The following is a 27783-nucleotide window of genomic DNA, read 5'->3' as shown; positions in this document are numbered from 1 at the left end:
TGGTCAGCACGGATTTACAGGTAAGGGATTGTTCTGCTGTCAGGGCTGAACACAGTTGCTTAGAATTTTGTCTTTTTTGTGGTGTTTTCTTTTGCTTTTAAGTGCTGGTAGGAAACCAAGCTTAGCACAGTGCCTGGCACTCAGCATATCCTGGGAAGAAGAGAGGGAGAGGTGGCGGGAGGGAAAGAGAATGCGTCTTGCAAAATTAATGTAGTTTCATGCCAGGACAAAAACTGATCACGTGACTTGCTCCCAGCCACGCTCCATCCTTTACCCATGGTGGGGATCAGGAGTGGGCTTCTGACTGACCCTCAGAGAACGGCTCCGCCTGGAGGAGGACCAGGGTCTGTCCCGTGAGAGTTCTGAACGGTTAGGGAGAAGGAAGACGCCAGTCTCGGACAGAGAGCCCTGGGCACCCAACCCCCAAGGACCCCTGCCCATCCCGCAGCGTGCAGCCTGGGTCGGCTCCCCGCAAGGCGGCTGTCAACCTCTCCCACGACGCCCCAGAGAGCCCTGGGCACCCAACCCCCAAGGACCCCTGCCCATCCCGCAGCGTGCAGCCTGGGTCGGCTCCCCGCAAGGCGGCTGTCAACCTCTCCCACGACGCCCCGCCCCTCCACGACCGTCGGCCCCGCCCATTCACGGCGCCCCGTCCCGCCCCGCCCCTCCACGGGGCCCGCCCCTCCACGGCCGTCGGCCCCGCCCATTCACGGCGCCCCGTCCCGCCCCCTGCACAGCGTCGGGGCGCCGTGTTCACCCGCGGTGCATGGTGGGGCCGTCGCCCCCGACAACCCGCCGCTCCCCTCCGCGCGCTGGCCCGAGGCGGCGCGGGGCGAGCGTGGCGGCGGCGGCATGCGCCAGGCCTCCGCACGGTCCGCGCCCCTGGCGAGCCCCGGCTACTAGGAGAGGCTGGGCCGCCTCCAGCGCGGGCTGCGGGACAGGTACGGCCTACCCGAGGCGGGGGCGGGAATCGGCCGGCGCCCAGGGTCGGCTGGTGCCCTGCCCTTTGTCCTTCCCACTCGCCCCGCCCGTGGTTCCCCTGGGCCTGGGTCCGCCCGCGACGGCCCCCAAGCTCCCACTGGGGCCTGGAGGACAGAGTTTACCGGAGAGACCCCCTTGTTGGAGATCTCCCGCTGAAGGACGCGGCCGCGTCGCTGAATTTGCCCGGAAGGGGGAGTAGGAGTTCTCCTGCCTGTCACTCTCAGTCAAGCCTCGTGAATTTCTCTCGTTCCCTTCTACACGCGCCCTCCGCAGTCTCTTCAAATTGTCATCCCACCCTGACAGCTGCACTGCATCAGTGGTGACAGGTCCAGGAACGCAGGCAGGTGAGTGTGTGTGTGTTTGTCAAACATATGCCCTATTTAAATGCGGGAGACTTTTTGAGGGCCATAGTTCCAGCGAAGGGATGAAATTTCCAGACAGAGAAGTCCAGCTTCTGGAGTATGTATGATACCTTGATTAAGACATGAAAGATGAGAACCGCTGAAGACAGCTAGATCTAAGAGCACATAAAGAAAGAAAATTAAAAAGCACTTTGCTATAAATAACCACATAAAAGATAAGTTGTTGGAACTATTATTTAGCTGCTATATTAATTGGTGTTGGAAATCTCATGAGTTGACAAGAAAGGAAATAGATGTTTGGATCTCTTGATAAACAAAAGGTTTAATGAGTGTTAAAGTTACAAAATCATTTTAGTGAAGAGAGCTGTGTGTGTGTAACAATGCTAAAATGACAACAATAGTTACGTGTAAGGTAAAGGCAGAAGTAAGTGGTTTTGAAAAGGAAGGAATTATATTGGTTTTATGCTAGATTTAATTTTTGTCAAATATTTTTAGAGCATCTACAACAGGCCTCCTTAATTGTCCTCACCATATTTTACTCTTTAATCTTTTTCTACATCCTATTTTCTTTCTGACATACCGCCACTCACCCACCCCAGGAACCTCCTCAACTCCAGCTTTTGAAAAATCACTTCCTTCAGTGGCTTCCCTGCACTAAGTATTGATCAGCCTGTTCCCTAACTCATGCAACGTCGGCATTCTTAAAGGACTCTAGATAGTGGCTTGAGTGACTTGCTCCCTGCCTAGATGGAGAATTCCAGGAGCTCAGAAACCATATCTAGCTGAAGCTTTAGCTGATAATAGAGTACCTTAGGTGGAGGAGGGGCTTGATATATGTTTGTTAAAGGAATGGAAGAAATCCCAAGTCAACCAGCTAATGTCCAGGAGGTATAAATGTCTTGTATAGAACATTAGCCACACATTGCCACCAAATAATGACCATGTTCCAGTCAACCAGGAAGAGTGGACAGTGTGATATTTCAAAGATGATATTGTGTCTGCGTATACTTGATAATTAAAAGACAAGACATTGCTCTGTGCATCAGTACACTTAAACTGCTTTTTCTTAAAGAAAAAAAACCCAGTTTCTTTAATGTTGTTTGTTAGGTTGTGTTTAAAATGAAACCATTGGGGCCAGCCCCATGGCTTAGCGGTTAAGTGCGTGCCCTCCGCTACTGGCGGCCGGGGTTCGGATTCCGGGCGTGCACCGACACACCACTTCTCTGGCCATGCTGAGGCCACGTCCCACATACAGCAACTAGAAGGATGTGCGGCTATGACATACAACTATCTACTGGGGCTTTGGGGAGAAAAAAAAAAGGAGGAGGATTGGCAATAGATGTTAGCTCAGAGCCAGTCTTCCTCAGCAAAAAGAAGAGTATTAGCATGGATGTTAGCTCAGGGCTGATCTTCCTCACACACACACACACACAAAAAAACCCATTATATATAAGATTAAATACATTAAAAGAAATCACCAGGGGGAAGAACAATAAGAATAATAAAATAATTTTTTGTGTGTGTGTGTGTGAAGATCAGCCCTGAGCTAACATCTGCCAATCCTCCTCTTTTTGCTGAGGAAGACTGGCCCTGGGCTAACATCCGTGCCCATCTTCCTCCACTTAGATGGGATGCCGCCACAGCATGGCTTGACAAGCAATGCGTCAGTGCGCGTCCGGGATCCGAACCCACGAACCCCGGGCCGGCGCAGCGGAGCGTGCGCATTTAACAGCTTGCGCCACCAGGCCGGCCCCTAAAATAAATTTTAAAATTTCAATTCTGCTCCAAGGTTCCTTAACCATTTTGAAAAACTAAAGTTTGGTTTATAGATTCAAACCAATTTAAGCTATTGTCCCATCCCCAAAGTGAAATCTTATACTGAAGTCCAGCTCCAAGTTAAAAAGCAAACAAACAAATAATAAAACAAATTCACCTCTGGGTGTGGGTGTAATTTTTTTCTTTACATTTTACTAATTTATTTTTATTGAGGTCACGTTGGTTCGTAACATTATATAAATTTCAGGTGTATATCATTATATTTCGACTTCTGTATAGAGTCCATCGTGTTCGCCACCCAAAGTCTAGTTTCCATCCGTCACTGTACACATGTCCTGCTTTACCCCTTTCACCCTCCCCACACTCCTCTTCCGCTCTGGTAACCACCAATCTGTTCTCTGTACTGTGTGTGTGTTCGTTTTTTGAGTTGTTTTTTTTTTTAACTGCTTTTTGACTCTGTTCTCTTAGAATAATAGCTTAGTTACCCCAGGCCTTTAGTTATTTGTATCTCTTAGCCCAAGTTCTAAATTTTAAAATGTCACTGGTTCAAATGGCATTCTTTTTGAACTAAGTTCATTGTGAGTTATCATTTTTGCTTCCTGTGCTAGGAACACCTGGCTGTTTATAGTCCTTATGGTATAATAACTGTGTAATGATTATTACTTAATGTTTAACACTTAATGCTTTAACTATTAAGCAAGGTGAGGCTGTTGAAATTGTATAAGGAATTTGAGTCAAATTTTATAGCCTATTCATGGTTCTGCCTTTGGAGGTTGGTTTTATTTTTAAGTCAGTACAGATATGTTGCTGTGTATACTCATTTTTCATTTTAAAAGTCCATGACTAACTCTAATGCATAGTTAATAAGTACAGAGGCTAATAATTTTGGATACACAGAAAAGTGCGGTAGAAACATGGAAACCTGGGTTCCAGTCTGTGAACTGTTGTGTGACCTTGAGCAGGTCGTTCAGCCTCTCTGAACCTTGGTTCTTCACAGAAATGAGAGGCCTTGACTAATATGTAAAGTATGGCCACAGATTTTTTTTTTCTCTAGTAAATAAAGAGCCTCAAAGTAAAAAAGTTGAAAGCTGTAGTTTTGTGAAGCAACAGATAATGAATATCATTGTCTGTACCCTATTGGAGTGTTTGAATGTACCTGTTTTTCGTAACCAATCCCGCTGACCACAAGGACCATTGTCTCCTAAAGCTCCAGAAATTTACAGGCTACGACCTTGGGTAGTCACAGCTGCTTTATCAGTCCACAGATTTCCTGGGAGTGAGAGAGAAAAACAACCTGCCCTTTCTCAGCCCTCTTAGAGGTGGGTCATTGCAATGTTAGCTGGTCTAATAACTGGGCTTTTCCCTTGTACTTGGTGTGTTTCTAGCCCAGATTGTCTTAGCTGTAGTCACACATAGATGTAATTTTATATTCTGAATTTTTTCCTTTTTGTATCAGTGTTTTCTTTGCATTGTGGGAATGTCGTTGAATCTACAAGAGCCTGATGGAATGACTCTGTACAGTGCATATAGTGCCACAAGTGTAGTAGAAACATGTAAGTGGAGTTGACACTTACAATTATATAAAAACATCTGTTTAAAAGGCCCATTAACCAGCCCCAGTGTTTTCAATACCAATATTGATTCAGGGTGAGATATCGTAAAGGTCCAGAAATTGACGCTGAGGTATTAGTTGAGTAAAGCTGAAGATGATATTGATACAAAAACTGAATAACAGGTGGCTTAAAAGGAGGAAACTAGACCACATACTACACTTTAAGGACCACCCAGCTGTGTAAAACTTCGAAAGGTCCAAGTGAGGGGTGCAGGTGCCTGAAACCGTTGACAGTGGGTACATATCCCGGGGCTGGATGTTCCAAAGATTCTGAAACAGAGATTTAATCTGTAGGAATTGCAAAATGATCCTCCCAATAATCCTTTCTCTGGCTTTTTATTGGGGTAGATATCTTGTTTTAAGTTTTAAATTTAAAACATATGAAAGACAGCACTCAGAGGCACTGCTGCATGGATGTTGAGGTTAGAAAATGGGCCTGTGATGAAGAGTGAATTAGAGTAGCATCATTTTGCCTGGAATAGAAGGCCAAGAGGTGTTTGTGGTTTTTCAGTGTAGGAAGTGTCATGCTAGAGAAGAAGTTTGACCAGTCTGTCCCTACTGGAGATAGAGCAAGAACAAAGAAGTTTTATGTTCTTTATTAAAAAGAACTTGCTGCTCGTGAGGTGGTGGATTCCCAAAGAGACTGTGGTCCTTCTTCACTAGAAGTCAGAGGTAAATTGTTACAATTATTTTGAAATGAGTTCAAGCTTACAGAAAAGTTGCAAGTAGAGGACAAAGACCTCTAATATTTCCCTCACCCAGATTCCTCAACTCTTAACATTTTGTTATATTTTCTCTTTCTCTTTCTATCTAAAATTATTAATCTTTTCTGAACCATTTGAGAACTGGTGCCCCATCACTCCTAAGCACTCCAGTGCATAGTTCCAAAAAGCAAGGGTGCTCTCTCTGTGATCACCATATAACCCTCCCAGTCAGGAAATCAATGCTGATATACCAATCCACAGACCCCAGTCAAATTTCACCAACTGTCCTAGCACTGTCTTTTTTATCGTCTGGTCCAGGAGTCCATCTGTGAACCCATTTGCCATGTCTCTTCAGTCTCTCCCCATCTGTGCCTATTCCTCAGTCTTTCCCTGCCTTTCCTGTTCCTGACAGTTTCATAGAGAACAGCTTTCATTCTGGAGAGTGAGCCTCAAGCTGGGTCCATCTGATGTTTCTTCATGACCAGATTCCAGTCATGCTTTCTTGGCAGAAATTCCACAGAAGTAAAGCATGACATCAGAGGCACAAGGTCATAGATGCCTTTAAGGGTCTGTCTCATAATTTAGTGACGAATTGCTCACTCTGTCCGGACATTCATTTTTCATGAACTAAATATCCTATTGATCACTGAACCTTAGAAGGGAGGAAAGTGACAAATAAAAATTTCTAACGTGGAAGCAATTATACCATATTTCTTTCACTTCTCTTCTGAGTTCAGTCTTCTTAATGAGAAAATAAAGATCTGTGTGAAGCTATTAGATTAAAAATTTGTTTCTGTAATTTTTTTTCTTTTAATTATTTTTCCTTTTTTTTTAACGTAGGCATACCCCAACTGAGGAAGAGATTATTCCCCAAGCAAAGATTCAGTGTTTGGATTTTGGACCCCATTTTCCCATTAAAAGAATTTTGGTTAAATGATGGTTTCCATTCTAGATTATGCTAAGCAAAGAAATTTACTTAACCTATAATTTAGCTAACAGAGTAACTTTTGGGCTTTTTTTTTTTCTCTGAAGGAAAACAGAAACTAATAATTAAGAGCTCACAAATGGAATGTGGGCTCAGCCCCTGTCCCTCAGGGGGCCAAGCTAGGCTCACCTTCTGTTGGACTCCTTGTCATTGATTCAGTCTTTTCTTTAGCATTTTTCTCTCAGACATTATGTGATTTCTCTTTTGGCCTTTAGTTCTTGTTAACTTAGATTCGCAGTTTGGCTTCAGTTAGATGGGATTGAAGCTGGTACTTTGGTGGTGGTTGAGCGGGGCCCTCTGTGGTTAAACTTCCCAAGGACTCTTTTTGGGACTGAGATGGCTTCTCATTTAGCAGTTTTACCCCTAGCCCCTTGGTTTTGGCTGCTACCACCCCTGCTGCCCAGTTTCCCCTACCTCTTGCCCAGGCTGGGTGTGCAGGGTAAGCTCTGTCCTCTAGCTGACTGCCAGCACTCACCTGATCATCACAGGATAGCAGTCAGTGACAAATCACGGCGATGTTACAAAGTTGTAAAAAGAAATCCCCCCAAATTTGAAGTAATAGTGTTAGGGGGCCTAGTCTTCATTAAATGTGAGTGAGGGCAGGTCTACTTTTCAGAGACCTCTTCCTAACTCAGCTACTTGGCTCTGCCCAGGCGTGTCTAGTTGGGAACAGAGCAAGCCACCAGTCTTCAATCTAGGGTGGATTTGTGGAGGCATTGTGTCCAGACCTGGTGGGATCCCCATCACTCAACTGTCACCGTCTCAGAGAAGTCTGGCCATATCATATTTTACATGTTTATCTTGTTTATTGTCTCTCCTTCCCCCTAGAATGTCAGCTGCCTGAGGGCAGGGGCCTTGGTTGGTGTACACCGGATTAGTCTCCAGACCTAGAACTGTGCCTGGCTCATCATGGCACTCAAGAAATACTTGCTGAGTGATTGAACCTGCTTCCCAGCCTTTTCTTACTGCATTTCCCCATTTACTTTGAGAATCTTGTTTTTGCTTCATTTCAGTGTCCTTTTTGCTTTTTAGACTTCCGTGATGACTGCTAAGTATTTTTGTCTTGAGTTTCAAACGCAGCTGGCATTTTCTGCTTCTTAGAGAGGCCAGAGAAGCATTCTTACAAAGGTGTGATTTCAAAGGAGATCATGTTCTAAATCCAACTGCCTATTACTTATCAGTGTAATTATTCATAAAACATTTTCTTTCTGTATTATAGTGAAAAGAAGAGATTGGACCTGGAAAAGAAACTTTATGAACATAATCAATCTGATATATGCAGGTAAGAAAGGACAGCGGTAACAGTTTTTAAACCAATTTGCATATGTTAGTCAATAAAAATTTAACCCTAATATATGTTAGAAATACCATAGTTACAGTACTTTTACCATTCTCTTATTTCTGCTGTGTAGTAGTTTCACCTAAACATTGCAATTTAATATAATCACTGTCAAATGTAAGAATAAACTTGGTTAAAATTAGTATAAGATAAAAATTATCTTCTTTTCATCATTCAGTATTTGTGTTATCTCAGGAAGCTATTTTGCTTAAATGTCTTAAGAATAAGATGGATTATAGGCCGGCCCAGTGGCGTAGTGGTTGAGTTTCCGTGCTCCGCTGCGGCAGCCCGGGGTTTGCTGGTTCAGATCCTGGGGGCAGACCTACCTACGCATGGCTCGTTAAGCCGTGCTGAGGCAGCATCCCACACAGAAGAACTAGAAGGACCTACAACTAGGATATACAGCTATGTACTGGGGCTTTGGGGATGAAAATTAATTAATTAAATAAATAAATTTAAAGAAGAAATTTTGAAAAAAAAAAGAAAGATGCCTTGTGGTCTTTCTTTCTTTTTGGCCACAATTTAAACACCTTGAGCCTGTGTATTGATTAAGGCGTAATTGCTGTAGCTGGCCCTTCAACAAACTGTTGTAGGCAGGGTTACATGGTGTCTCACTTATTCCTGGATATATGATAATGACAGTTAAAATTACTATGAGCAGTGGATAATATACATGTTATCCTTTTTATGTTACTTAATCTAATATTAAGAGCAAAATGTTAATATTTTTAATTCTATTTTATAGAAACTGAACTTCATCCTTAAGCCAGATGTATGGTGTTACCTCCAATATTGTTCATATGAAAAATTTCTGGCTATTATAGCATTTAATCTGTGATTTGTTTACATCATAATATGAGTGAGAAATGAAAACATCTCATCCAGAAGAGAGAGAAGCCAAGAATATTTTAAAACCAAATCATCTATCTATTCCATTTATTTCCTCATCTTCAAGCTTATTCTTTGGTTTTAAGATTTAGTGTACTTCCAAAGGTACCAGTCAGGTAGCCATATGTCTCTAGTAGGTCTAGAGGAGACGAGAAGAGCCAGTGAGATGGTGGAAGAAGTAGCAGTGTTGTAGATGCCGTGGCCTCAGAAGTGGGCCCCAGGCTGAAGGAGTCCAGGGCAGCTGCCATTTTTCTAGCCTCTGGCTAACGGAGCAGAAGACAGGGTATAGACTTTTCCTGCACCCTATTCTTGGGTGGCTTCCTGGTGTAATGGTGGTGGGAGAGGTAAGGTGAGAGAAGAATGGGAACCTTTACCAAGCCATCATTTTGCTGAGTTTGTTCCCCTCGCTCAGCCTCTTGTTGCTTCCTGGAAGAGAGAAGGTATGATTTGCCAAAAATATGCTGTCTTTGACTGCCCGAAGGATAAAATCTAAACTGTCTAACATGGCTGTTTCAATCTGGTTCCCCACAGAAGGCAGAGTGTGAGAGGAGGGTTTGCGTGTAGGTGGTAATTTGTAGGAAGTAGTCACATAAAACTGAAGAGGAGGGCTGGGCAGAATGAAGTAGGAGCTGATCACTGCTGTGGGAACCTAGGGTTCCATCCCTCCAGGTTTTCAGAGGAGCCATGTAGTCTGCCCCTCTTCTCCCCACAAGTGTCCACTGAAGGCAAGGAAGAAGGGGCTGTTTACCTACTGGTTCCTGACCCCTGTTGGTCAGGGCTGTCCCAGGAGGTGTTGACTCCTCACATCCAGGCTTTCCGTGCTGCAGCCCTGGTAGCACCTGATGCACCTGAGGCAGGTGCTGCCAGGTTCACTGCATACAGCAGGTTGCTGCAGCTGTGGCTGGTAGAAGAAAAGGTGGGCCAGGAGGATGTGAGGAGGACATGAGAGGTGTCTGGTACAGGGGCTTCCCAGACCCTCCATTATCTGCCCTGGTTTAATTCTCATCATCACCACCCTTGCCAGCCTCCCCCTAAAATTCTTCATGGACCAAAATTCCAGTTTCTGAAGCATGACCAGATCTTTTGTAGCACAGTGTAAGCAGGTAGGCTCTGTCTTCAGGCGCCTCAGTTCAGTCCAAGTCCCACCACCTCTTCGCCCTATGACCTTGGGATGATTACTTCAACTTTCTGTGCGTCCATTTCTTCATCTGTCAAATGGGGATAAGGATATTTATGAGAACTTAATGAGTTAATACATATAGAACCTTAAAGCAGTGTCTGATCCAGAGAGTCAATAATTTATTATTCATCATTATTTTTGTCAATATCATCATTATTCTTATTTATTACTTTTGAGCCTTCTAACATGCTAGTTCCCCTGCCTGAATGTTCTCCCCTCGTCTTTTTACTCTTGCTTTCCCCAATTTTGGGTTAACTCTTACCCATCCTTCAGGTCTTAGCTGAAAAGTAATTTCCACTGTGAAATCCTCCTTGAGTCCTTCTGCTAGGTTAGGGTGTCCAGTCTGTCAGGGTCCCTGACAGGTATTGTACTTACCTGATTGTTTTCCCTGTTGATCCTAGCTGAGTGGCTTTCATATTCATCTTCAGAGCCCTGAATATATGAATGATTGCACGGATGCGTGGATGAGTTGCTTATGTGGTCAGCTTTGAAGGTTATTGTGGAGGCAAGAATGAAACTAGAATTTGGATGGAGAAGGCATGGTTACTATTGTACCTGTTCCAGGTGGACACTGGCCACCCCTGGCAGCTTTACCAAGTGCCTGCATGTGAAAGATAGTACATTTGGGTCTTCCTCCATTACTGTTGCTTGTGTCGAAAATGGCAGATATGGGCAGCAGTAAAACCAGTCTCAGGTTTTTTGTTCAGAAGGAAAAATGGGAACAGCCAACCAAGATTAAAGCACAGTATTAGCATGGTAAGGAAGTTTTTAAAAATTATTGGCCCAGGGGTAGCCTGTTGGTTAATTTTGGACGTCTCCAGTATCTTTGCAAATCTGTGTTTTGAGGGTGAACGTTTTTGTGGTATTTAACTTATTTTTGCTTGCTAAAAGAATGTTGAATAATTTATTGAGCCAAGAATAGAAATGCTACATACCGGGTACTCTTTTATGATTTAAATACTTGTAAAGGAGAAAGAGCTAGAATTAGCAGTGTTGGTTCTTTGAGAAGAATGGGCTGCACAACTTGAGCTATGCAGCATTACACTTTTGATGACAGTCTCTAAAGGTTTTTTCACAATTTGAGTAAAGTTACAGTCCATATATTATTATAAAATATTTGGGAGATAATGTCAGCATCATGATGGAGCAAGCTCTCCCCTTAGACTCTCCCCACTAAGATACAACAAAAAGGACATTCATATACCAAAAGAGGACACTCACACAACACAAAAGACATCTGAGAGACCCACCCAGCTATACATCTGAACGTGGAGGTGCTGGACACCCCCCCAGAGGAAGTGGAAGGAGGTAGGGAGAGCTCCTCTTGCTCCCCAATGGCAGTGACCTCGGGACCGCATGGCTTGCAGAGAGAGGGGGAGAGGCGACCCTCTGTGGGAAAACTGTGACTCTCCAAGTTCGCTCACAGCCCATGGGAAACCCCCACACAGAGGTGACTGAACTGTTGAGGGGTATCTTCATCAAGCTAGCACCCCAGGAGAGCAGATAGCAAAGGAAGAGCGAGAAGCCCCTGGGATTGGGCAGGCAAAAGAAAGCATCCCTCCCCCTGTCCCGTGCTCCAGCACAGCCAGTCGGCCAAAGTATCCATGGATCACTGTGGGCTCAGAATATACAGCTCTTGACCCCCACCCAATGGTGGCAGGTGGAAGCTGCAACCAGATACTATCATGCGGAGACACAAATCCACACCGTCAAACAGTGTGAAAAAATATATTAAATATCCAGACCAGAAGGAAAGTGACAAGCACCCAGAAGTCAATCCTGAAGGCACAGAAACCTATAATCTAAATGACAGAGCATTCAAAATAGCTATCATGGGGGCTGGCCCAGTGGAGTAGCGGTTAAGTTCACACGTTCTGTTTTGGCGGCCCAGGGTTCGCCAGTAGGTATCCTGGGCGCGGACCTACTCACCACTCCTCAGGACGTGATGAGGCTGCATGCCACATAGAAGAACTAGAAGGACCGACAACTAGGATATATGACTGTGTACTGGGGCTTTGGCGATAAAAAAGAAAAAGAGGAAGATGGCAACGGATGTTAGCTCAGGGCCAATCTTCCTCAAAAGAAAAACAAAACACAAAATAGCTATCATAAAAAGGCTCTATGAGTTACAAGAAAATACAGATAGACAGTTCAATGAAATGAGGAACTTCTTCACAAAAGAGATTGAAACTATAAAGAAAGCCGGTCAGAAATGTTGGAGATGAAAAACACAATGGAGGAGATAAAGAAAAGTCTGGAATCTTTAAAGAACAGAGCTGAGAGTATGGAGGATAGAATTAGAAATCTAGAGGATAGGAATGCAGAAATGCTCCAGATGGAGGAGAAGACAGAACTAAGCCTAAAAAAAAGAGAGGAAATTCTGCAAGAAATATCTGACTCATTTAGGAAATGCAACATAAGGATTATAGCTATTCGAGAAGGAAAAGAGAGGGGAAAAAGGAGCAGAGAGCTTGTTCAAAGAAATAATAACTGAGAACAGTCCAAACCTGGGGAAGTTTGAAGTTTTTCCAAACCTCTCCAAGGCATGTAATAGTAAAGCTGGCAAAAGTCAATGACAAAGAAAAAATATTAAGGGCAGCAAGGCAGAAGAGAGTAAGGTACAAAGGAACTCCTATCAGGCTCTCAGCGGATTTCACAGCAGAAACTCTACAGGCTAGGAGAGAGTGGAATGATATATTCAAAATTCTGAAAGACAAAAACTTTCAGCCAAGAATATCCAGCAAAAATATCCTTCAGATATGATGGAGAAATAAAAACTTTCCCAGATAAACAAAAGCTAAGAGAGTTCATTGCCACAAGACCCCCACTACAAGAAATGCTCAAGAAGGCCCTCATACCTGGAAAAAAAAAAGGGGGGGGGATACAAATCCGTGAGCAAGGAGAAAAATAGGTAAACAAAATCAGAAAAATTGAAGCTCTCTATCAGAACAGGTTAGCAAATACTTAATTATAACAGCAAAGATAAAGGGAAGGAAAACACCAAAAATAAATATAATCTTGTCATTTTAACCACAAACCATAACACAAGGTGGAATAAGTTGGGACAATAATAACTTAGAAGGGGAAGAGGAAACGGATGGAATTGACTTAGTCTAAGGAAATAAGAGACTATCAGAAAACGGACTATCTCATCTATGTGATTTTTTATACAAACCTCATGGTAACTACTAAGCAAATAATCAGAACACAGACATGTATGATAAATAAAGAGAAAACTAAGAAAACCATCATAGAGAACTACCAAACTGAATTGGTAGTCCAAAACACACAGGACAAGAAACAAAGGAAGTGCAGAAGAACCAGAAAATAGGTGATAAACTAGTAGCATTAAGCCCTGATATATCAATAATAACTCTAAATGTAAATAGATTGAATTCTCCAATCAAAAGACACAGAGTGGCGGGATGGATTAAAAAACAAGACCCCACAATATGCTGCCTCCAGGAAACACATCTCAGCTCTAAAGACAAACACAGGCTCCGAGTGAAGGGATGGAAGGTGATACTCGAAGCTAATGGCAAATAAAAGAAAGCAGCTGTTGCCATACTTCAGACAAAGTAGACTTCAAGATAAAACAGGTAATGAGAGACAAAGAGGGGCAATATATAATGATAAAAGAGTCACTCCACCAAGAAGGCATGTCACTTATAAATATATATTCACCCAACAGAGGAACACCAAAGTACATACAGCAACTATTAACAAACCTCAAAGGGATATTAACAACAACACAATAATAGTAGGGGACTTTAACACCCCACTTACATCGATGGATAGGTCATCCAGACAGAAAGTCAATAGGAAATAGTGGACTTAAATGAAAAACTAGACCAGATGGACTTAATAGATATATAGAGAGCACTCCATCCAAACACAGCAGAATACACAGTCTTCTCAAGTGCTCATGGAACATTCTCGAGAATAGACCATATGTTGGGAAACAAGGCAAGCCTCCATAAATTTCAGAAGATTGAAATCATAATAAGCCAAATTTTATTCTTTTTGTTGCGATTGTAAATGAGATTGTATTCCTGAGTTCTTTCTGTCAGTTCGTTATTAGAGTATAGAAATGCAACTGATTTTTGTAAGCTGATTTTGTACCTTGCAACTTTGCTGTCGTTGTTGATTATTTCTAATAGTTTTCTGATGGATTCTTTAGTAGGGTTTTCTATATATAAAATCATGTCATCTGCAAACAGCGAGAGTTTCACTTCTTCATTGCCTATTTGGATTCCTTTTATTCCTTTTTCTTGCCTAATTGCTCTGGCCAGAACCTCCAGTACTGTGTTGAATAAGAGTGGTGAGAGTGGGCACCCTTGTCTTGTCCCTGTTCTCAGAAGGGTGGCTTTCAGTTTTTCCCCATTGAGTATGATGTTGGCTGTGGGTTTGTCATATATGGCCTTTATTATGTTGAGATACTTTCCTTCCATACCCATTTTGCTGAGACTTTTTATCATAAAGGGATGTTGGATATTGTCAAAAGCCTTCTCTGCATCTATTGAGATGATCATATGGTTTTTATTCCTCGTTTTGTTAACGTGGTGTATCACGTTGATTGATTTGCGGATGTTGAATCATCCCTGTGTCCCTGGTATAAATCTCACTCGATCATGGTGTGTGTTTTTTTTTTTTTTTTAAAGATTTTATTTATTTATTTTTCCCCCAACGCCCCAGTAGATAGTTGTCTGTCATAGCTGCACATCCTTCTAGTTGCTGTATGTGGGACGTGGCCTCAGCATGGCCGGAGAAGCGGCGCGTCGGTGCGATCCCGGGATCGGAACCCGGGCCGCCAGCAGCGGAGCGCATGCACTTAACCGCTAAGCCACGGGGCCGGCCCTGTGTGATCTTTTTAATGTATTGCTGGATTCGGTTTGCCAATGTTTTGTTGAGGATTTTTGCATCTATGTTCCTCAATGATATTGGCCTGTAATTTTCCTTCTTTGTATTGTCCTTGCCTGGCTTTGGTATCAGAGTGATGTTGGCCTCATAGAATGAGTTAGGAAGTGTTCCATCTTCCTCTATTTTGGAATAGTTTGAGAAGGATAGGTTTTAAATCTTATTTGAATGTTTGGTAAAATTCTCCAGAGAAGCCATCTGGTCCTGGACTTTTATTTTTTGGGAGGTTTTTGATTACTGTTTCAATCTCTTTACATGTGATTTGTCTGTTCAGATTCTCTATTTCTTCTTGATTCAGTTTTGGAAGGTTGTATGAGTCTAAGAATTTATCCATTTCTTCTAGATGTCCAATTTGTTGGCATATGGTTTTTCATAGTGTTCTCTTATAATCCTTTGTATTTCTGTGGTGTCCATTGTAATTTCTCCTCTTTCATTTCTAATTTTATTTATTTGAGCCTTGTCTCCTTTTTCCTTAGTAAGTCTGGCTAAAGGTTTGTCAATTTTGTTTATCTTCTCAAAGAACCAGCTCTTTGTTTCATTGATCTTTTCTACTGTTTTTTAATGGTGACAAAGGGGCCATACTAATGTAAGGTATTAATCACAGGGAAAATTTGGTGTGAAGTATATGGGAACTCTGTATTATCATCACAATTTTCTGTAAATCTAAAACTATTCTAACATTAAAATTTTATTTAACAATTTTTTAAAAATAAAGGCAGGGCTCCCTGATATCAATAAGCCTCGTGAAAATGCATTCATTAATAATCAGAGGAAGCACCCCCCACATGCTTGTACATGCACGCACACACACACACACACACACACACACACACACAAACTCGGGCACAGGGAGGGAGCCCCGGATCTGACTCTGACATCTCAATGAACAGATTCCAAAAAGCAATTACACTGCCAAGTATTATGCTAAAACAATTATTGAAATTGCTATTCAAAAACAGTTAATGGATTAATTAAGACAGATTGACCTAAAAGCTGATTTAAAATTAACCTGACGCGTGCATGCTATCTAGATAATGACTCTCTCCTATGAGCTAGCCTCTCATTAAAATCAAATTCCACTGGGAGAAATTACACACTTGCACCGTGATTGGGAAGAACAGGCCGTGTTCACTCAACCACTGATGGAACTGGAGGGTCATCAGACGAGGTAAATGGAAATGAGTGTCCTGTCCTTCTAGGTGTGCTGCGATCTGTCTCAGTAACAAGCCACCTCCCTCCCATTTTTCCCTTTGAAAATGATGGAAACTCATTAAAATTGCGTCAGCTCAGGACCCCAAACCACTAGGTGCCTGAGTGGGCACATCTGAAGCTTCCAAAGGGAAAGATCGGAAGGGAGGGGCCGTGGGCTGGGGTCCCGTGGACGCACTGCGGGCAGGGAAGGGAGCTGAGCAGCTCTGAAAATGAGGCCCCTCAAGCACTTGAGGAAACTCGATGGCTTCTACCCCTCGTTTCTCTAAAGGTGAGAAAACCCATGCTTGTTGGAGACCAAACTCCAGGCGGGTGGCAGAGGCAGGAGCTCTTTTCAGCGTAATGCTTTTCCCCACCCAGCACCTTCTCCTTTCCACTGCCGTATCCAGATGGAAAGAACTCATGGTGAGGTTTTTGGGTCTACAGGCCTGGATCACACCTTGCTCCTGAGTTTAGCCCAGGGGTGTCCCAGTCTGAGTGAGCAGTTTTCACTTGTCCCCATATCCCTAGCCGGCTGCCTGCCACTGGCTAACCTAGGATCCTGTGGTGTGTGCGCCCATGTTGGGGGACGCACCTGAGAAGGCCCGCCCTGCTGGAGGAGGGTCATGGGCACCCCTCCCTCCAAGGGCCCTGGCTCCTGGCAAGAATGTCTCAGCTGATGTCTGGAACACAGGGGTGTAGGCTCCTTGTTCCTTGTAAACCCCTGGAGTTACTTTGATAACATTTTTTTAAATGGATCCCCTGCTCAGCATTTTTATGAGATAAAGAATTTCCCCCATTAAAATTATTCAAGTTTAGTAATAATATATTATTGGGACAAGCAGGAAAACACAGGATGCTCCAAAACGATCCATTACTTGGAGGATTTTAAAATTCTAATGAGAGAAACCACTCTCTCTCATTGTTCATCCTCTTGGCCATCAGCAGGATTAGTCTGGGAGAAGGACAAGGCAGGAATTGGGTACATTCCTTATTTATCCCTCTGATTTCTCCAGAGTTTTTCTTTTCTTCAAAGAGAAATCTCTGGGCTCTGCAGGGCTTGTCAGTGGTGATGTCAGGCAACTCTGAGACTGTGCAGAGCAGGAGGATGAGAACAGGGGAGGGAGAAGAGGAAGAGCTGGGACCATCACTTCCCATCACAGGCTGAGGCTGAGTTAATCTCCACCTAGGTCAGGATCCCAGGAATCGGATGTCATCGGCCTTGTCACACCGTGGGGGTTGGGAACAGAGAACAGCCAAGTCGCCACGGCCACTTTCAGAGAAATAAACAAAGTGGGAGGGCACCACTGGGAGCCAGTTTGAAAATGGTCACTAATGTGAAATAATAAGACACACTTTTCAGAAAAGTGAAGACAATTCTTTTGGTTCTCAGACTCGCAAACACCGTGTGTTCTTTAGGAGCAGACTGAAGCCGTTGACCTCTAGGGTGATTGTGAAAGGAATTTGGGCTCCGTCACTGTTTCTGAATAAGTCAGAACAGTCCAGCACTCACTCCTTGGCAGTGCGGAAGATGACCGGTGTCCAGGTGCTGGGGGGTTGAGACCTCTATCACTCAGGGCATCCTGCCAGGCAGAGGGGGCTGGCCTGGTGGCCACTAAACTTTTATCAGATGTGGGATTTGCAAATATTTTCTGCCATTTTGGATTGTGGATTATCTTTTTTCCTTCTTAATATTCTCCTTTTATGCACAAAAGTTTTTCATTTTGAAGTCCGATTTGTCTAATTTTTCTTTTGTTACTTGTGCTTTTGGTGTTATATCTAAGAAATCATTGCCAAATTCAAGTCACAAAGATTTACTCCTATGTTTTCTTCTATGAGTTTTCTAATTTTGGCTCTTATATGTAGGCCTTGGATCCATTTTGAACTCATTTTGTGGATGGTGTGAGGTGAGGGTCCAGCTTCACGCTTTTGCATGTGGGTGTCCAGTTGTTCCAGCACCTGTACTAACTGTTTGTGGGTTTCTTCGGATTTTTCCTCATGTATGATTCTATCTGCATAAAGAGGCATAAAGAGGCAACTCTACTGCATTTCCAATTGTTGTGATTTTTATTTTTATTTTATTTCAAACTGTCTGTGCCTTTATATTTAAAGTGCAATTTTTGTAGATAGTATACATTTGGGTCTTATTTTTATATCCCTCCCGAGAATCTCGGCCTTTAACTGAACTCTTCAGTCCACTAATGTGTAAAATGATGAGCAAACAAGATGGTGGGATAGGAGTTTCAAGCACAGGTTGTTCAGCAACAGCCTTGAACAAAAAGAACAAAGTTGGAGGCATCACACTTCCTGACTTCAAAATATACTACAAAGCTATGGGGGCCAGCCTGGTAGCATAGTGGTTAAGTTCGCCTGCTCCACTTCGGAGGCCCAGGGTTCACAGGTTCAGATTCTGAGCGCGGACCTACACACTGCTCATCAAGCCATGCTGTGGTGGTGCCCCACATACCAAAAATAGAGGAATATGGGAACAGATGTTAGCTCAGGGCTAATCTTCCTCACCAAAATATATATATGTATACTACAAAGCCATAGTAATCAAAACAGCATGGCACCGGCATTAAAACAGACACACAGACCGATGGAACAGAAGAGAGAGCCCAGAAATAACTCCATGCATTTATGGTAAATTGATCTTTGACAAAGTTGTCAAGAATACACAATGGGGAAAGGATAGTCTCTTCAACAAATAGTGTTGGGAAAACTGGTTTTGCACACATGGAAGAACTGAACCCTTACCTCACTCCGTATGTAAAAATTAACTCAAAATGGATTAAAGACTTAAATTTAAGACCTGAGACCATAAAACTATTAGAAGAAAATATAGGAGAAAAACTTGAGTTTGGTCTGGGCAATGCTTTTTTTGGACATGACCCCAAAAGCAGAGGCAACAAAAGTAAAAGTAGATTAATGGGATTCATTCAAACTAAAAAGCTTCTGCACAGCAAAGGAAATCATCAACAGAGTGAAAAGACAACTTACAGAATGGGAGAAAATATTTGCAAACTGTAATCTGATGAGGGGTTAATATCTAAAATATATAAAGAACTCATACAACTCAATAGCAAGAAACAAGTAACTCATCTGAAAAATGAGCAAAGGATATGAATAAACATTTCTCAAAAGAAGACATATGAATGGCCAACAGATACATGAAAAGGTGCTCAACATCACTAGTCATCAGGGAAATGCAAATCCAAACCACAATCAGATATCACCTCACACCTGTTAGAATGGCCATCATCAAAAAAACAAAAAATAACATGTCTTGTTGAGGATGTGGAGAAAAGGGAACCCTTGTGCACCATTGGTGGAAATGTAAATTGGTGTGGCCACTGTGGAAACCAGTATGCAGGTTCCTCAAAAAATTAGCAATAGTATCAATAGAACACCTTGGTATGATTGATAGAACCAATCATTGTACATAAAACAGATCTGCACATATATGATAAATAAAAGAACGTAAGGGAAAAAATTAACAGTAGAACTACCACGTGATCCAACAGTCCCACTCCTGGGATATATCCAAAGGAAATGCAATCAGTATTTCAAAGAGATATCTGCACCCCCATGTTCACTGCAGCATTAATCACAGTAGTCGAGATATGGAAACAACCCAAGTGTCCGTTGACAGATGAATCGATAAAGAAGATGTGGTACATATACACAACAGAATATTATTCAATCATGAGAAAGAAGGAAATCCTGCCATTTGTGACAACACGGATGAGCCTGGAGGACATTAAGCTAAATGAAACAAGCCAGACAGAGAAAGACAAATATGGTATAATCTCACTTATACATGGAATCTAAAAAAACAGAAAAACACATGGAACTCATAGAAGCAGAGATTAGAACGGTTACCAGGGGCTGGGGTTGAGGGGGGGAGATGGTGGTCAGGGGTACAAAGCTGCAGTGATGCGGGTTGAATAAGTCCAGAGATCTAACGTACAGCATGATGACCACAGTTAATACTACTGTGCTGAATACTTGAGATCCGCTAAAAGAGTAGCTGGGTGCTCTCATCACAAAAAAATGGTAACTGTGTGAGGAGATGAGGTGTCCATTAACTTGACTGAAGTAGTTATTTCACTACGTATATGTACATCAAATCAGCATTGGATACTTTAAAATATATAATTTTTATTAAAAATATATAAAATTAAAAATAAATAGCTATTGACATAGTTTTGGGTCTGTAACTTTATTTCCTTTCTCTATTCGTTTCCTCCAGTTTTTTCCCCTTTATTTGTCTTTTTAAAACTTTCCTACTGGTTTTTCCAAAGGAAGTAATGGAGACATGATTCACATGCCATAAAAGTCAAGTTTTTTTATTTTACAGTACTATTTGTTATGAACACATACATTCATAAACCACCACAGAAATCAAGACAGAAAACAGCTCTGCTGCTCCCAAAATTCCCTGTCTGCCCCTTGTGGCAGCCCCTCCTCCCCACTAGCCAACACTGATCTGCTCCCTATCAGTAGTTCTGCTTCTTCCTGAATCTCACAGGGATGGGATCACACACTATGTAACAACTTTTTGAGCTTTACCTTCTTTACTTAGCAGATTGTATTTGATAGTCATCCATTTCGTCTCACATATAAAATGCTTATTCCTTTTCATTACTGAATAATATTCCATTGGATGGATGTGCCACTTATTTACTAGCTGAAGAACATTTATATCTACAGTTTGTCTGTTTGGGTTGTTTCCAGTTTTTGGAAATTGTGAATAAGTCTGCTATAAACATCAACATACAGATTTTTGTGTGAACGTAACATTTTGATTCTCTTTGACATATATCCAAGAATAAGATTACTGGATCAGAAAGATTACATGGTCAACATTTCTTTAACTTTACAAGCAACTCTCAAAATGTTTTCCAATATGGCTGAAACATTCTGCTTTCCCAGCAGGAGTGTACGAGCATTCTGGTTGCTCTGCTTCCTTGCCAGTACTTGATATTGTTGCTAATTTTTTAAGCCATTCTGAAAGGTGCACACATGTATCTCATTGTGGTTTTAATTTGAATTTCTCTGATGACTGATGATGTTGAGCATTTTTTCCTGTACTTTCATTCCATTTGTGTATCATTTTTGCTGAAGTGCCTCTTCAAATCTTTTGCCAATTTTTTACGAGGTTGTTTGTTTTGTTATTCAGATTTAAGAGTTCTTCATATACACCGAATAAAAAGCCTTCACAGATATGTGTTGCAGAAATGGTTTCTCCCAGTTTTTGACTTGTTTTCCTTCTCTCAACAGTGTCTTTTGAAGAGAAGAAGTTCTTAGTTTTGATAAAGTTTAACTAAACAAAATTTGTTATGGGTGTGCTTTTGGTTTCACACCTGAGAAATCTTTGCCTAATCCAAGGTCATGAATATTTTCTCCCAGAAGATTTATAGTTTTAGATTTTACACTTACTGCTATGATTCACTTTGAGTTAATTTTTGTATGTGGTGTGAGACATGGGTCCAAGGATTTTGGGGTTTTGTTTTGTTTTGAGTTATATATTATGGTGGATATTTTTGCATATGAATATTCCATTTTTCCAGTGCCTCTTTTTGAAAATACCATTCTTTCTCCATTAAGTTATTTTAGCAACTTTGTCAAATATCAATTGCTCATACATGTGTGGTTCTGTTTCTGGATTCTCTCTTCTGTTCCACTGATCTGTGTGTTTATTCGTTCACCAGCACACTATTGATTATCGTAATGTTATAATATGCCTGGAAAGCAGGTAGTTTAAGGCCTCCAACTTTGTTCTTCTTTTTCAAAATTGTTTTGGCTATTCTAATTACTTTGCCTACTCAAATAAATTGTAGAATCAACTTCATAATTTCTACCAAAAATATGCTGGAATTGTAATTGGTATAGATCAACTTAAGGAAAATTAATATTTAAAATACTGAGTCTTCCAATCCACGAACACTGTATATTTCTGCTGGGGTCTGAATGCTTATGTCCTCCCAAAATTCACATGTTGAAATCCTAACCCCCAAGGTTGAGAGTGTTAGAAGGTGGGGCCTCTGGGAGGTGCTTGTGTCATGTGGGTCGAGCCCTCATGAACAAGATTAGTGCCTTTATAACAAAAGAGGCTCCAGAGAGAGCCCTTGTCCCCTCCACCGTGTGAGGACACAGCAAGAAGGCACCAGCTATGAACCAGGAAGCGGGCTGTCACCAGAATGTGACCGTGCTGGCGCCTTGATCTTGGACTCTCAGCCTCGAGAACTGTGGGAAATAAATGTCTGTTGTTTATAAGCTATCCAGTCTGTGGGTTTTTTTATAGCAGCCCGAATAGACTAAGACCATTTCCCTGCTTATTGAAGTTTTCTTTTACTTCTTCCATCAGTGTTTTGTAGTTTTCAGCATAGAGATTCTACAGGCATATTATAGGATTTATTCCTAAATATGTTATGATTTTTGTTGCTATTGTAAGTTGCACTTTAAAAATGTCAATTTCTGGGGGCCGGCCTGGTGGCGCAGTTGTTAAGTTCGCATACTTCACTTCCACGGCCCTGGGTTCTCGGGTTCAGATCCTGGGCATGGATCTACACACTGCTCATCAAGCCATGCTGTGGCAGCATCCCATACAAAGTAGAAGAAGATTGGCACAGGTGTGAGCTCAGGGACCATCTTCCTCAAGCAAAAGAAAAAACATGTCAATTTCCAATCATTTATTGCCACTGTATAGAAATACAAATGATTTTCGTATGTTGACTTTGTATCCTATGACCTTGTTACACTCATTTATGAATTCCAGTAGCCTTTTTTTTTTGCTATATTCTTAAGGATTTTTTATGTAGACAGTCATGTCATCTGTGAAAAAAGACAGTTTTACTCCTTCCTTTCTAATCTGTATGCCTTTTATTTGATTTTCTTGCTATTTCACACCAACTAAGAATCCAGTGGTGTTAACTGGGGACAATGAGAGTGGATGTCTCTGCCTTGATCCTGACTTACAGGGGAAGCCTTTAGTCTCACTGTTTGTGATGACTGCAGGTCCTCAGGGACGCCTTGTATCAAGTTAGAGAAGTTCCCTCTACTTCTACTTTCCTGGACTTTTATAAATGGATGTAGAATTTCTTCAAATGCATTTTCTGCATGTCACATGATTTTCTTCTTTACTCTGGTGATGTGGTGGATTACATTGTTTTATTTTTTGTCCTATTGGCTATTTTTTTTTTTCAGTCATTTCTCCAGGGTTCACAATCTCCATCTCTAACTTTTCCTATTCCACTTACAATGAACATTTTAGTACTTCAGGTAAAATATGGAAATAGTGCAGCCATATTGGGCCACCCCGCCCATCCTTTATGCTGTAGTAACTGTACGTACTGCATCTACATATCTTATGAACCTCAGAAGAAAATATTATCATTTTTTAAAGACTTTATTTTTTTAGAGCAGTTTTTGTTTCACAACAAAATTGAGTGTTTGGTACATATATGCCCTGCTCCCATATGCACAGCCCCCCTATATCAGCTTTGCCCATCGGATGGTGTATTTGTTACAGATGACGAACCTGCACTGACATGTCATCATCACCCAAAGTCCACAGTTTACACCAGGTTCATTCTCGCTGTTGTGCATTCTGTGGGTTTGGACAGATGTCTGATGACATGTATCCACCATTACTGTGTCATACAGAATAGTTTCACTGCCCTAAAATCCCTCTATGCTCACCTATTCATCCTTCTACCCTCCCCATAATATTACAGTTTTTACTGTAAGTTGTGTGTATTATACAAAAGTTAGAAGGAGAAAGCAGAAAAAATGAGTAGCCTTTGACATTTACCTAGATATTTACCATTTCTGAAGCTACTTATTCCATTCTGAGGATCTGAGATTCCTTTTCTGGTATAATTTCCCTTCTCCTAAAGAATTTCCTTTAGCATCTTCTGTTGTAGAGATTTGCTGGTAATAATTTCTCTTAGTTTCTCTAAATCTGAAAATGCTGTCTTTCAACAGTGATTTTCGAAGGATATTTTTGCTGGATATACGATTCTGCATTGACAGGTCTTTTTTTCTCTCTCTCTCAACACTTTAAATCTCTTTTCTCATTCTCTTCTGGTCCCCATAGTTTCTGATGAGAAGTCAGCTATTAATCAAATCATTATTCCCCTCTGTGTGAAGTGTCATTTTTCTCTGTTGCTTCCAACATTTGCTTTTCGGCCTTGGTATCCAGCTGCTTGATCTGATGTGTCTCTATGTGGGACTGTCTTCATTCTGCTTGGTGTTAGTTGAGCATCATATTTGCAAATGTCTATCTTCCATCACTTGGATAATTCCAGCCACTATTTCTTCAAGTATTTTTGTCTGCACATTCTCTCTCTCCATTCCTTCTTTGAAGCAGACCACATGTATATTAAAGTTTGATCTTACTTAAGAGTGACTGAGGCTCTGTTATTTTTCCACCCTTTTTTCTTTCTATTTTCCATGTTAATTTCTATTGCTCTACTTAAATTCCATGTGAAGAATTTATTTCTAATATTGTATTTTTCAATTCTAAAATTTTCTTTTTTAAATTTTTCTGCTGAGATTTCCTACTCTTTCATTTTCTACAAGCATGTTTGTTTACCTTCACGGAGGATAGTTATGACAATCACTTTAAAATCTTTGTTTAATACTTATGCTTTCAGCCAAGATGAAATAACAGGGAACTAATTTACCCTTCTTCCCACAACAACTGAAAATTTTGGGGAACATATATGAAACAGTAGTTTTCATGCAGTGGGTCTCAGGCAGCAGAGTTCAGTGACCCCTGAGAGACCTGGAACTGATGAGGTGGGCCCTGTGATGGCCCTGCTGCCTGGAGAGAGAATTCCAGGCTCCAGCACAGGGAAGGAGAACCCAGGTGGACCCCTGAGCTCTCCCTGAGTTGAAGAGATGGCACTGGGTGTCCTGGGAGGCTGAGGTGACTAGAGCACATATGGAAGACCACCCAAGAAGTGAGAACTGCAGCAAGAGAGAACTTCACAGATTCTCCGTGGGCCCACTGCATCTTCCACTGAGTAATGACCAGTGCACCCATGTGAGGAAACTACCCAACACTACAGAATCAAACACCAAAATATTAGAGGAAATAATTCTTGGAGCTCACTCAGACAGGAATGGTTTGGGTTCAACCAGTCCACACATGGCTTAGGAAAGCCCCATAACTCGCAGGAGATTGTGTCCAGTATTCAGAGTGGCCTCAGTGGTGGAACACAGTCAGCCCTGGACTAAAGGTTACTCAGATCCCACCTAACAAAGCTTAGAATCAGCTTGAATGTTTCCAATTGTTTCAAAGTAACACAACTCTGCCCCAGGAAACAGCTCAAGAATATTTTTAGGAGTACAAACTATCCAGGTTCCAACAATGAAAAATACACAATGTCTACCAGCCAACCAGAAATTACCTGGTATGCAAAAAAGCAGAAAAACACATCATGTAATGAGGAGACAAATCACTCAATTGATACTGACCACAAATAGCACAGATGACGTAATTCATAGACAAAGATGGGATGTTATTACTGTCATCATATTCCACATGTTCAAGAAGTTAGAGACAAGACTGACAATGTAGGGGGTCGGGGGTGGGTGAAATAGGTGAGGGGATAAGAGGTACAAACTTCCAGTCATAAAATGAATAAGTCATGGGGATGGGATTACATCATGGGGAACAAAGTCAACAATATTGTCATAACTTTGTATGGTGACAGATGGAACTAGATTTATCATGGTGATCACTTTATAATGTATATAAATGTCAAATCACTATGCGGTGCGCCTGAAACTATCATAATATTGTATGTCAATACTTCAGTAAAAAAAAGAAAAGGCTGATGATGTTAAGTAGAAATATGGAAGATAGGAAAAAGACCCAAAAACTTTTAGAGATGAAATGTCTGTAATTAAACATCTGTAATGAAAACTTACTAGATGAGATTAAGAGCAAATCCGTCAAAAGGTTAATGAACTTGAAGACATACCATAGAAACCATTCAAAATAAAATAGAGAGAGAAAATAGACCAAAGAAAATGAACAGAAAGTTAACTGCAGGACAACTTCAAATGGCCTAAAATATATGTAATCAGAGTCCCAGAAAGAGAAAGAGAAGAAAACAGAAAAAACAATTTGAGGAAATAATGACTGAAAATTTTCCATATTTTATTAAAAAAAAAAAAACTATAAACCCACATATCCAAGATACTTAATGAACCCCAAGTCTAAGAAGTATGAAGAAGGCACATTATAATTAAATTGCTTAAATAGGGTGATAACAAGATAATCATGAAATCAGACAGGAGATAGAAAGACCTGCTGAGTGCAGAGGAACAAAGGTTAGAATGAAGGCAGATCTCTTACTGGAACTGAGGCCAGAGCAGAGTGAAGCAAGGTCTTCAGAGTATTGAGAAAAAAAGCTGCTAATTTATGATTCTATGCCTGGCAGCAAAGGGTACAAATAAGATAGAATATCAACTTTCTCAGACACACAAGAGCTGAGATAATTCACGGTCACCAGCGGATCAGCGCTGAGAGATGCTGAAGGAAAATGACACAATATGGAAACCTTATGTGAAGAAAGGGATAGAGAGCACTTTCTGTGGGGTATGTAACATGTCGAATAAAACGTGTGACAACATGGACACGGAGGCTGCAGTGGGGGTGGGAGAGTACTGTTGTGAGGTTGTTCAGGCGTCATGAAGTGGTCTGATATTATTTGAAGATAAACTGTGAAAAGTTAACGATGTTTACTGTAAACCCTAAGGCATGCACACACACGCATGCACACAGCAAAGACTTATCCAGAATAAGCCAAAAAAGATTAAATGGAATCATAAAAAATACTTAAATTATCCAAAAAAAAGCAGTCTAAGAGGAAAAAGCAAACAAAAAACAGATTGGTCAAATAAGAAACAAATCGCAGGATAGATTCAAATCTAACTATTATCAGCAGTAACATTAGATGACAGTGGTCTAAAAACCCCATTTAAAAGGCATAATTTGTCAGATTGAATAGGAAAGCAAACTCAACTACATGCTGCCTACCCCAAACCCACTTTAAATATAAAAACACAAATAAATTAAAAATAAAGAGATTGGAAAAACATGCCATGCTAACACTAGTTGAAAGAAAGCTGGAGAAGCTATACTAATACTAGATAAAGCAGATTTCAGGCACAGTGAATATGACCGGGAATAAAGGAGGTCGTTGTGAAATACAAAAGGGTCCATTATCAAGAAGACATAATACAGACTGTTTATGCACCTAATAACCGAGCTTTATGGCACATGAAGAAAAATCCTTATCTGCCAGTTCCAACACCTGGGTCATCTTGGGATCTATCTCAGTTGATCCTCTTTTCTCTTAATAATGTGTCCCATTTACTTGATTTTTGGATGTTGGGTGATTTTGCACTGTGTCCTGGACATTATGAATGTGGTGTGGTGGAAATTCTGGATTCTGTTATTTTCCACCAATGACTGTGTCTCTTGGTTCAGCAGGTAGTGATCTCAGCTGGTCTTGAACCGCAAACTGGCTCCTGGCTGCAGCGCCAGCCTCAGTTCAGATCTTCTGTTGTTAGCGAGTGGCTTGCGCATGCGTGGTTCAGTCCGTCAGAAAGGTGAGGGCAGAGTCTGAAGTTTCCCCTGCACATTTCTTCCCCTCCTGCAATCCCCCTCCCTCTTCAGTGACCATGTCTGGGACTAGGTGCCTGGAGAAACTCAAAGGTGGGTTTGGAAGCAATTAACTGTTATTCCAAGCTGTTTCTTTTCCTTTTGTAGGTTAAGGAGATGTAACCACCAGCCATCCTGAAACTGACCAAATGAGGCACTCAAGGGAGA

The 27783-nt window shown here is 41.5% G+C and overlaps 1 long non-coding RNA gene across 2 annotated transcripts; it reads left to right on the top strand.

Annotated features, from left to right (window-relative positions):
• The first annotated feature begins 1013 nt into the window (after positions 1-1013).
• LOC131401867 (uncharacterized) lies at positions 1014-27783 on the top strand. 2 transcript variants are annotated; one of them, XR_009218065.1, is made up of 4 exons: positions 1014-1325; positions 7640-7702; positions 27445-27563; positions 27724-27783. It is a non-coding gene; the product is annotated as an uncharacterized LOC131401867 (long non-coding RNA). The 2 variants fall into 2 exon arrangements; XR_009218066.1 differs by having other exon boundaries at positions 27442-27563.

This window comes from Diceros bicornis (genome assembly GCF_020826845.1).
Source record: "Diceros bicornis minor isolate mBicDic1 chromosome 21 unlocalized genomic scaffold, mDicBic1.mat.cur SUPER_21_unloc_1, whole genome shotgun sequence".
Taxonomy (NCBI): Eukaryota; Metazoa; Chordata; class Mammalia; order Perissodactyla; family Rhinocerotidae; genus Diceros; species Diceros bicornis.
Note: the sequence above shows the minus strand (reverse complement) of the source record. Positions and strands in the feature narration are given on the sequence as shown.